This window comes from Setaria viridis, chromosome 8 (genome assembly GCF_005286985.2).
Source record: "Setaria viridis chromosome 8, Setaria_viridis_v4.0, whole genome shotgun sequence".
NCBI lineage: Eukaryota > Viridiplantae > Streptophyta > Magnoliopsida > Poales > Poaceae > Setaria > Setaria viridis.
Window position 1 is genome coordinate 19,985,662 of NC_048270.2, and position 11,288 is coordinate 19,996,949.

Consider the following 11,288-nt stretch of genomic DNA (forward strand, 5'->3'; position numbering starts at 1 on the left):
AGGCCCTGTGACCTTGGATATGACGTAGGGACCTTCCCACGACGAGTTGAGCTTGTGCAACCCTGATGTGTCTTGGATGCATTTAAGGATCATGTCTCCCAAGTTGAAGGAACGCTCTTTGACATTGCGGTCGTGGTAGCATCGTAGTCCGTCGAGATATCTAGCTGACTGAATTAATGTAGCACATCTTGTTTCCTCCAAACTGTCGAGGTCCAGGCGTCTTGTTTCTTCTGCTACTCCTTCATCATATTGTTCAACTACAGGAGACTGCCACATGACGTCTGCAGGGAGGATGTCCTCTGACCCATAACGAGGAAGTAAGGAGAGTGCCCAGTAGACTTGCACGGTTGAGTATGTATTCCCCAAAGAACATTGGGTAGTTCTTTGAGCTATTTGCCTCCTTTTGTATTGCTGATGTTGTGCAACCTTTTCTTGAGAGCTTCGAGTAGCATGTCGTTGGCACGCTCGACTTGGCCATTGGCCCTTGGATGAGCAACAGAAACATATCGTACGTAAATTCCGCTGTTCTCACAGTATTCCCAGAAGTCGTGATTGTTGAAGTTGGATCCCAGATCAGTGATAATCCTGTTGGCGAAGCCATAGCAATGTATGATTTCGTCCAGGAAGTTGAGGACTCGGTCTGCCTTGGGGCAAGTGATAGGTTTGACTTTAATCCATTTGGTGAATTTGTCGATGTGCACCCTAAACAGGCAATTGCTTCTCACACAGCACACATCATATACCGTCGGGTTGCACTTTACCACCCTGAACTGCTGCTACAGATAAAGTGGGCCATCGCTTCACAGCTGCCTTCATCTCATCCCCACTAGGGTACAAAGCACCTACGCAAGCCTCATTCTTCCTGTACTCCCAAGGGATATTTTCCCCTACATTGACCTGTAGGGCAGAATGGTCATAAGTTGACTAGTTCCGTGGGACAGGGTAAGCATCTTCCTCATCCAATGAGTCATTATCCATGGCACCATTAGCCTCTTCTCCTTCCCTCTCCAGTTGCTCAACTAACCCAGGGATGTCTTCCCCCTCATCATCCTCCCCATTTGGCTCACGGTTGCAACATCATCCTCTGCATCTTCCTCTTCTGCTCCACCTTCATCATCTTCTTCATTTGGGCCATCAGTACTCTCCACACCTTCCTCAGCTTGAGCTTCAGCACCTCCCACTTCTTCTTCCATAAGACTGCTAGACCCAACCTTCGTGAACACTTGAACATACAATATGAGCGGCAAACCACGCTTCATGCAACCATTTACATAAGCCCGGTAGTTCTGGGTTTCTTCAAGCGAGATCATCTCCCAAAAGTTTATATCAGGCCGTCACCTCACTACAGCCCTAACAGACAGATCCACTTGAGCTCTATCAAGATCGAAAGCCTTACAAAGCCACTTGCATATTGAACTCCAGGTCCTCTCTCTTGCTCTTGGTAAATTCTTGCAGAACGACTGAATTCAAACAAATCTACCCCTTCTAGACAATATCTAACCTCCCCCTTACCATAGAACACTTGGAAAAATAAACTTTTCAACATGCCTACCAATACATGACACAAACAGTGGAAATTACTCTTAAGAACTTAAATTAGTTAACTCCAACGACACCTACATTTCCATATATGGTACAAACATCTAACTCTATCATTGACAGTAATAACCATTTTAGAGTTATCCAAAATTACGAACTAATTCATTTCATTTTACCCAGTCCATATATGCGATACTACCATAGTCAATTACTAAGGCCCTGTTTGGCACGGCTCCACTCCTAAACTCCAGCAACTCCATCAAAAAATTCAGCCAAACACCCCAACTCCAAAACTTCATGGAGTTGCCAACTCCATGGAGCTGTAGTGCAAATGAAGGTGGAGTTTTGGAGCACCCCTTTTGCTACTCCAGAAACATCTCTTTTGAACCTCCTCGTGGAGTTGGCTGGTTACACCAAAAAACGTTTCATTCTATTCTCCCTTCTATTCTCCCGAGCCCCACTCGCCGCCAGAGCCCCGCCCGTCGCCGCCCCCGCCGCCCGCCGCCGCCCCCGTGGCCGGCCGGCCCCGCCACCCGTCGCCGCCCCACCGCCCGCCGCACCCGTCGCCGCCCCCGTGCCCGGCCGGCCCCGTCGCCGCCCCACCGCCCGCCGCACCCGTCGCCACCCAAGCTGCCCCGCCGCCCGTCGCCGCCCAGCGCCGCCCCCGTCGCCGCCTACCCCGCCGCCCGTATAGGGTCTCCCGTGTGTGGCACAGTGCAGTGAAAAAAGGGGAAGAAGAAGATGGGATAGAGAGAATGACAAGTGGAGCCTTAATTGGGGGGCAACAATGGCAATCCACACTGAAATCGATCTTTTTTAGAGCTGAGAGCACCTATCTAGCCAAACACCCCATTTTTGTTCTGGAGTTTTGGAGCGGAGCTGGCTCCATGTGGAGTTCTGGAGTGGAGCAGCTCCATCCGGAGTTGGAGCCATGCCAAACAGGGCCTAAATATTACTAAATTAATCTAATAGTAAACATCGGGTCAATATACATGACAAGAACAATAATTCTAACTAAATCTAATAATTCTAACTACCCCTGAAACAACTCGATTCTGAATACCTATACATAATATAACCCTAGCATTGCAAATAATATTCATTTAAAATTAATCTACATAAATCAACAAACTAATTTTACTGTCAACTAAATACCTACACTACCGGAAACCGAGATAATGCCGAGTGTTTTTATATTTGCCGAGTGCAATCTATTGGGCACTCGGCAAAAGACATGTTTGCCGAGTGTATCAACATATACACTCGGCATTAAAAATACACTCGGCAAATGTCTTGTTTGCCGAGTGTCACGAATGAAACACTCAGCAAACAACGACAACGACACTCGGCAAACAGAACGCACTCGGCAAATCTCTAACATGTGACAAGCACGCACGCTAGCCGTTACGAAGCTTGCTGGGCGTTTGCACTTTGCCGAGTGCCGCTAACGAGCCCTCGGCAAACCGTAACTTTCCCGAGTGTCCGTCCGGAGGCACTCGGCAAATTACAACCGTTGCCGAGTGTTCTTCAAAGGCACTCGACAAAGTTTATTTTTGTCGAGTGTTTTCTGTAGACACTCGGCAAAATAATATTTTTTTCCTTCCCTGCCCTCCAAACTTTTTCCACTCTCCACACACAACATGTGATACTACATGTTCAAATTTCGTATATTTGTGGATTAGTTTGCTATATTTAATAAATTTATAGCACAGATAGGATTTTTTCGGTTACGGGAAAATTTGAACCGCAAGTGTTTTAAATAATGGAATAAGTTCAGTGGAAAAATTCTATTCATGTTAGTGAGTCCACTCTGGGGCCTTACCCAGAAAATGAAAAGAAATTTCGAACATCTTGGTCAGAAAATACAACCACGAACGTGTGGTCCAATGATTTTTAAATTCTAGAAAAAACAAACGAACTCTGAAAATCACGAGATTTGTCAAGATCTCATGATGTCATACATGGAGACTTTGGAAAAAAATTGAGAAGGTTTTGTACCTTCTGTCACGTACGACTCTTACAAACTGGAGCATCTCGAGAGAAGAGTCTAGAAGTTCAGAATGATCTGTTAAAATTTGGAGTCAAAGTGACGGTCGAATTAGAGTTGGACTTCAAACCTTTTTTGTATAGGCAATGGACAATATAGATTGGTTCCTTTCAAATTTTGTGAATTTTTCGTATCCTTTTGATAATTTTAATGTATTAACTTCAATTATAGAATTTAAATTGAGATAAATTAAATTTGAGCTATAACTGCCTAAAATAATGGAACAATATTCGTAGAAAATCAAATATGTATTGTTAAGTGAATTTGACCATGTTTTTCGAAGTACATCTAAATAAATTTAGTAAAGCACGTTAGGGAAGGTATGTGTACATGAAATATGAAAGACGTTTGCCAAGTGTTTCACGGTTTGCCAAGTGTTTGGGAGAATACACTCAGCAAACGTAGTGTATGGGCCCACCACAGCGCATATACCGGTTCCAATTGGTCAAAAAAATATTAAAAAAGTGTTTGCCGAGTGTCCTGGATCTGGGCAGAGTGTCCTGGATCTGGGCACTCGGCAAACACTGATTTCTATCCCAGGCGCCCGCACAGTCACCTCACTCACTCAGATCACTTCGCACACCTTGAGCTCCCTTCACCCGCCACCGCCCTGCCCCGTGCTCGCCACCGCAGCACCCGCCGCCACCGCACCCGCCACCCCGCGCCTCCGGCGACCCGCCCCCGGCTCCCCTCGGCCGCTGCACCCGCCACCCCGCGCCTCCAGCGGCCCACCCCCAGCTCTCCTTGGCCACCGTACCCACCGCCCCGCGCCTCCAGTGGCTCGCCCCCGGCTCCCCTCGGCCGCCGCCCTGCTCAGTGCGGCCGCCCCTTCCCACCCGCGGCCGGTTCCCCGCCCGGCCGCCCTCCCCTGCCCACCACCAGTGCGGCCGGTTCTCTTTGGTGAGAATGTGGTTGTCGGCCATCGTGCTGTTTTCTTTGTTGCAGGTTTTGGAAACCTCCCCGTGCAGGGGAGCTACTGCCGAAATTTTGACTTAACAGTACTTTGTTTCTTTTAATGCAGGAGAGGCTCACAAGGACCGTCCTCAACTCATCACTTTGCAGGATAGCAAGGTGAGGCATCTTACACATCTCTTTCCATTTGATGTTCGTATATCACATAACCTAGTTAGGCGTCTCCTGTTCGAAAGAGATACGGTTGCAAATATGCAAATATTTGCATATCTATAACCGTACCTGTTTTGAATTGTCCACGTTTTTTGGACAGCCCGAGGATGTGTCGGTGCGGTTAGTTTCCATGCTCTACTCCGATCCGTGACAGAGTTTTGGCAGCACCTTCCTGTTGTTCTCCGGATACACAATCTCCGATCCTGGACGTGTATTTGGAGAACAGCGGGGAGGTGCTGCCAAAATTCTATCTCGGATCGGAGTAGGGCATGGAAACTAACTGCACCGACACATCCTCGGGTGGGATTAGGACCTATCTTCACCTATTAGACAATATAGGAACATGTAGATACAACGTGATTTTTTATATTACTCGCTGTTATGCTAGAGAATGGATGACCGTGAGTGGATGTACACGGGCCGCTCTAGTCAGGATTCATTGATCGATGAATGGATTGAAAAGACCGATGCATTTTTGGAACGGGCGTTTGCTAGGGTCAAAGGGGCTAGTGTCACTTGGTGTCCATGCAGTAGATGTGCAAACATGCATCAAAAAACCAAGCTAGAAATAGGCAAACATCTTGTGAAGAACAGATTTACATCAGACTACACCAGGTGGATCTACCATGGTGAAGCTGATCGTGGGAGAGACGAAGTGTTGAGACAACGCATCGAGGAATATGATGATGATGCCGGGTGGGAGACATGTTAAGTGACTATCATGAAGCACAGTTCGATGAGACACGTAGGGAGGAGGAGCCAGAGGCTACCGCAAAGGCGTATTACAACATGTTGTCTGCGGCACAGCAACCCCTGCACGGTCATACCAAGGTTTCTCAATTGGATGCCATTGCACGCCTAATGGTCGTGAAGTCTTAGTTTAGCTTGAGTCGAGATGCCTTCGATGTTATGTTGACTGTTTTTGACAGCCTGCTCCCGGATGATCATATCTTGCCAAAGAGTATGTATGAGGCACATAAACTCCTTCGTGCGCTTAAGATGCCATACGAGTAGATACATGCTTGCCCGAAGGGATGCATCTTATTTCGGAAAGAGTATGCAGAAGCTAAGTACTGTGTGAAGTGGGAGTCGTTTAGATTTCTGGAGGTAGACTCTGGTGATGGTCAGAAGAGGCAGCTCGCAATCCCCGTGAAGATCCTACGGTACCTTCCTTTCATACCGAGGATCCAACGGCTTTACATGACAGAGGAATCCGCAAAACAGATGACATGGCACAAAAACGGACGTCGATACAATCCTGAGAAGCTGGTACACCCATCCGATGGTGAAGCCTGGACAAGATTTGATGTGATTTATCGTGAGAAATCTCTAGAGGCTCGTAATGTACGTGTTGCGCTGGCAGCAGATGGGTTCAATCCATATGGAATGGCAGCTGCCCCGTATACCTGTTGGCCCATATTCGTTATCCCCCTGAATCTCCCCCCTGGCGTCCTTTTTCAACGACAGAATATATTTTTGTCGTTGATAATTTCAGAGCACCTGGGGAATAATATGAGTGTGTACATGGAGCCTCTGATTGATGATTTAGTCTGTGATTGAGAGGAAGGGGTATGGACTTACGACCGAGCTACAAATACAAGCTTTAAGATGCATGTTTGGTACCAGTACTCCCTGCATGACTTGCTGGCATATGGGATTTTCTGCGGGTGGTGTGTCCGCGGGAGGTTCCCATGCCCAGTTTGCAAGGCTTCTTTGAAGTTCATTTGGTTGACGAAGGGTGGCAAATATTCTTCGTTCGACAAACATCGACAATTCCTCCCTCCTGACCATCCATTCAGACAAGACATTAAAAACTTTACGAGAGATGTCGTAGTTGAAGACCTCGCACCGGAGATGATGACAGGAACCGCGATTCGTGCTCAGTTAGCCGCTCTCGAGCTTAATAACAATGAAGGTGGTTTTGTGGGATATGGCGAGCAACATGCTTGGACTCAAAAGTTGTGCTTGTGGAATCTCCCCTATTTTTATTACCTTCTTCTTCCGCATAACATAAATGTAATGCACACTAAAAAGAATACCGCTGAGGCAATTTTTAGGACAATTATGGACATTCCTGACAAGACAAAGGATAATGTTAAGGCTAGAGTAGATCAAGCGAAGATATGCAACAGACCAAAGTTAGACATGGCGCCTCCCAGATCCGGCAAGTCATGGAGGAAGCCTAAGGCTGATTTCATCCTGACGAGAGCCCAGAGGAGGGAGGTACCAGAATGGTTCCAAACGTTAATGTTCCCTGATGGGTATGCAACAAATTTGAAGAGGGGAGTGAACTCAACTACTATGCGAATCAACGATCTGAAGAGTCATGATTACCACATGTGGCTTGAGCGCCTACTTTCGGTGATGGTTCGAGGATATGTACCTGAGCATGTCTGGCAGGTGCTAGCGGAGTTGAGCAATTTCTTCCGTCAGCTTTGTGCCAAAGAGTTATCTTGTACCGTGATTGCAGAAATGAAAAGAATGGTGTCTGTGTTGCTCTGTAAGTTGGAGAAAATCTTTCCACCTGGATTCTTCAATCCGATGCAGCATATGATTCTTCACCTCCCGTATGAAGCAAGAATGGGGGGGGGCCTATGTAAGGCTGTTGGTGTTATTCAATTGAGAGATGTCAAAAGTTTCTACGAACTAAATGTAAAAATAAATGTAAAATTGAAGCATCCATTGCAGAGGCATATTTTGGAGGAGGTCTCAAACTTCACAACAAAATATTATGCTAACAACCTTCCTAGCATGCACAATCCACCCCCACGTTACAATGCTGGCGAAAATAAATCGAGCCTTAGCATTTTTCGAGGGAAACTCAGAAGTACAAGTGGTGCGACCCCCAAGATCTTGAAACATGAAGAGTGGCGCATTATCATGTTGTACGTGTTGAGCAATCTATCAGAAGTGGAGCCGTATATGATGTAAGTTGTCAACAACATTATTCTCAAGTAGTCACTATTTTGTGTGCAACTGTTCATGTTTTTCTCGTTGGTTTAGGGAATTTCATCGTCAATTTTGGCGTAAATCAAGGCAACCTACCTCGCAAGAAACTGATACCCTTCTCAGAGAGGGTGCGGGAAATGGAAGACCCGATTTCATTTCTTGGTTCAAACAGAAGATACAATCCATTTTAGCTCGTACTTAGTATGATGTTACAATTTGCTCGTACACGCGAATAATATAACGAACGACCCTACTTGAACTTGTAGGGCCAAACTGATGCGTCTATGAGTGTCGAGTTGAGATAGGTTGCTGATGGTTGTGACTATAGGGTCAGGTCATTTATCGGTTATGACGTGAATAGATATCACTTTCACACAACAAGACACAAGTAGAGTCGGCCCAATCGGAGAACCACAAATACTGAAGTTTTCATGCCAGGCTTGGATGGTGTTGAGTACTATGGAGTAATTGAAGAAATTTACGAACTCAAGTTTCATGGTTGCAAACCTCTTAAGCCAGTCATATTCAAATGTCATTGGTTTGATCCATCGGTTGTGAGACGGACCCCTAATCTTAGGCTAGTCGAAATCCGACAATCATCCATCTTACCAGGAGAGGATGTGTATATTGTGGCTCAACAGGCCACGCAAGTTTATTACCTGTCATATCCATGTCAAACTGAGGACCGTCTTAAGGGTTGGGATATTGTGTACAAGGTATCGCCACATGGTAAATTACCTATACCAAATAATGAAGATTACAACATAGACCTCAACATGTATGACGGAGAGTTCTTCCAAGAATACAAGCTCGAAGGGAGTTTTGTGATAGAGTTAACCGAAGGGATTGGAATGGAAGTAGACAATGAAAGGGTTGCTGATGAGGACGCTGGAGACGAGGTTCAGAATACGAAGGACTTAGATTTGCTTCAGCGATTATAGTTAGGCTATGATAGTGATGACGACATTCCTACTTCGGAGCACTGGCATGATTATATCGACACACGTGATAGTGATGATGAGACTTATGATCCAGTTAATCCCGATCATGATGATTACTTCTAATACATGTACAATTTTTTATTTGTCATACCATGTTATTTTTTCAAGAATGTTTAGTTTATTTTGCATATGTTTCTAAATATGTTTTGTTTATATTATACTGATTGATTTCCTCCTTTTAATTGCAGGCGATTGAGCAATGGTGGGCGGTATGAGGAAGGTCGCGGCTTTTTATCAAAAAGTTACAGGTAAAGCTTCAGGGTCCTCTTCAGGGTTTTCTTCAGGAAGAGGTCGAGGGAAGGGTGGATGTAGGGGTCGAGGCAGGGGTGGGGCAGAGGTCGAGGAAGAGGTCCAGACTCGAGGCAGGGGTCGAGGGAAGGGTAAAGGGCCGAGGCACCCGATGCCTGAAATAGAGTCAGCATCTGAGGAGGAGATACCTTCCGCGCACGGCTCTGGTGACAAGGAAGAGGAGCAGGAGGAGCAGGAGCAGGAGCAGGAGGAGCAGGAGGAGGAGCAGGAGCAGGAGGGGGAGGAGGGGGAGGCAGGGGGTTCGCAGACCCAGATCTGGTTGCAAGGTCTGTCGTCCCTCCCGGCTCGACCGATACCTTTCCACAGACACCCGCTGATTCAACCCAGTGGGAAGCGGTACGTGACTTTAGATGTTCTCAACAATTTTTCATTTGATGTGTTGAAAATTACAATGGAAACTAATAATTGATCACTTGTGCAGGAGTTGGATTAAGCTCAGTGGGGGTGATCACAATCGCAAGGTCAATGCATCCTTGGCTTGTTGTGCAGGATACATTTCCCGAGCTTGGTCAAGCGCGGTGGATGGGTGGAGCCGGCCTACACGTGGGACCACTACGTCGCTGCCGATGACTTTGCTGACCGTGACAATAGGTCATTCCCAAACAAGGCGTTGCGGGTGAAGGGCGAGCTGTGGGTAAGTATTGCTCAAGACATCACCTGTACTGTACAATCTTGAAATAACAACTATATACACCTCTCTATATATATGCAAGACTTCTACAGATGCCAGGAGGGTTTCGAGGCCCGGGCGAACGCCGTCTGTGATGAGGTCGCCAAGAAGCTTGTGAAGGATATGCACTACGAGTCGCGCATCCAGGCCATCATCGAATTCTATGCTCAACACAGAAATATGAAGGTCAAAAAAGATGAGGCAAGGACAATGAACCTCACCAAGGACCAATTCATGACAGTAAATATAGAACGTTGATACTTACTTTATCTGACAATAATCACCCTTAATTTCTTTTTTCACATGTCACACTTGATGATGTAGGTGCCTGCATGGTGGTGCTGGGCGCACATGCAGTGCTGGGAAAGGATAGTGGACGTGTGGGTCGAGCCCGGGTGGTTGGAGAACCACCTTGGTTGCCGTCAGCGGCGTTTGATGATGCAAGGTGCATCACACCATCAGGGCAGCTTGAGCCTTGATGAGTATAGGGAAAAATGGGTACGTGAATTCATTTCTTTTGTCTAACGCTCAATTCAGCAAAATTTCTAATAAATTTGTATTTTTGCCGCAGTCGTCCTCACATGATGGCCAGCCTTGCTCCCAGTTCATGGGATGGATTCTATCCAAAAAGGGTAAGGCAATGGCCAACATCGACGTGAACCTGGATGACCCGCCCGAGGCGTACTCCAATCCTAGCATCCACAGCCGTATCACCTCCTACACAGCGATGGCAAGGGAGATTCATGGGCCAGATTACGATCCGAGCACCCAGGATCTAGATGGAGAAGTGGTGATGAGGGTGGGAGGAGGGAAGAAGCATGGCTGGTATTGGATTGGCGATAGCGTAATTGACATGGCATCTACTCCCACTCTCTCCCAGATCCGAGCAAGGAGCACGAACTCGAGCCCAGTGATATGCCCACGGCCGACCACTACACAGTTTCAGATGGAGGCTCTTCAGGTTCTTTCTATTTCATTCATCGTTCGTTGGTTGTTACGTACTTTACCTTTGCATTGTAATATTGTGATGAAAAATTGTAGGCCCAAGTGGAGAGGCAACAACAAGAGATGGAGGCAAGGGTGGAGCGGATGGTTCGGCAGAGGATGGAGGCCGAGCGGTAGAGGATGGACGAAGAAAATCGGTTGAGGATGGAACAAATGTTTCAATACATGCAAAATTTTGCTACTGCTACGAGTATGGGTACACCACTACCACAGCCACCGATGATATTCCCTCCACCTCAGCCACCCACACATACTCCTGTGAGTCACTTGAACTTTAGTTTCAATACTTGACTTAGTTAGCTCAAACATGATTTAGTTACCTCAAATGACTTAGTTAGCTCAAAGATGACTTATTTAGCTCAAATGATATCAATCTTGTCTCACACGCCTTCTTTTATGTGCAGAATCAATCGGTGGCTTCGAATTCCCAAGCTCAAGACCTAGATTTGTTGCAGCGGTTCGCAGGGACGCCACCTCACCAACTTATGCATTGTTTGTGAACTACTTGTTTAATCTCGAACATATACTTGTGGAATTGTGGTTTGTTGAAACTAGAACAAGTACTCGGTGATTTGTGTGCATGTGACCTAAAATATATGTCTGTGATGCTTATTATATGCCTGTGATGTAATATACATGCTTG

General features: G+C 46.4%; 1 pseudogene; it reads left to right on the forward strand.

Moving 5' to 3' along the window:
- Window positions 1-5,102: 5,102 nt before the first annotated feature.
- Window positions 5,103-10,762, forward strand: LOC140220242 (uncharacterized; annotated as a pseudogene).
- Window positions 10,763-11,288: the final 526 nt, after the last annotated feature.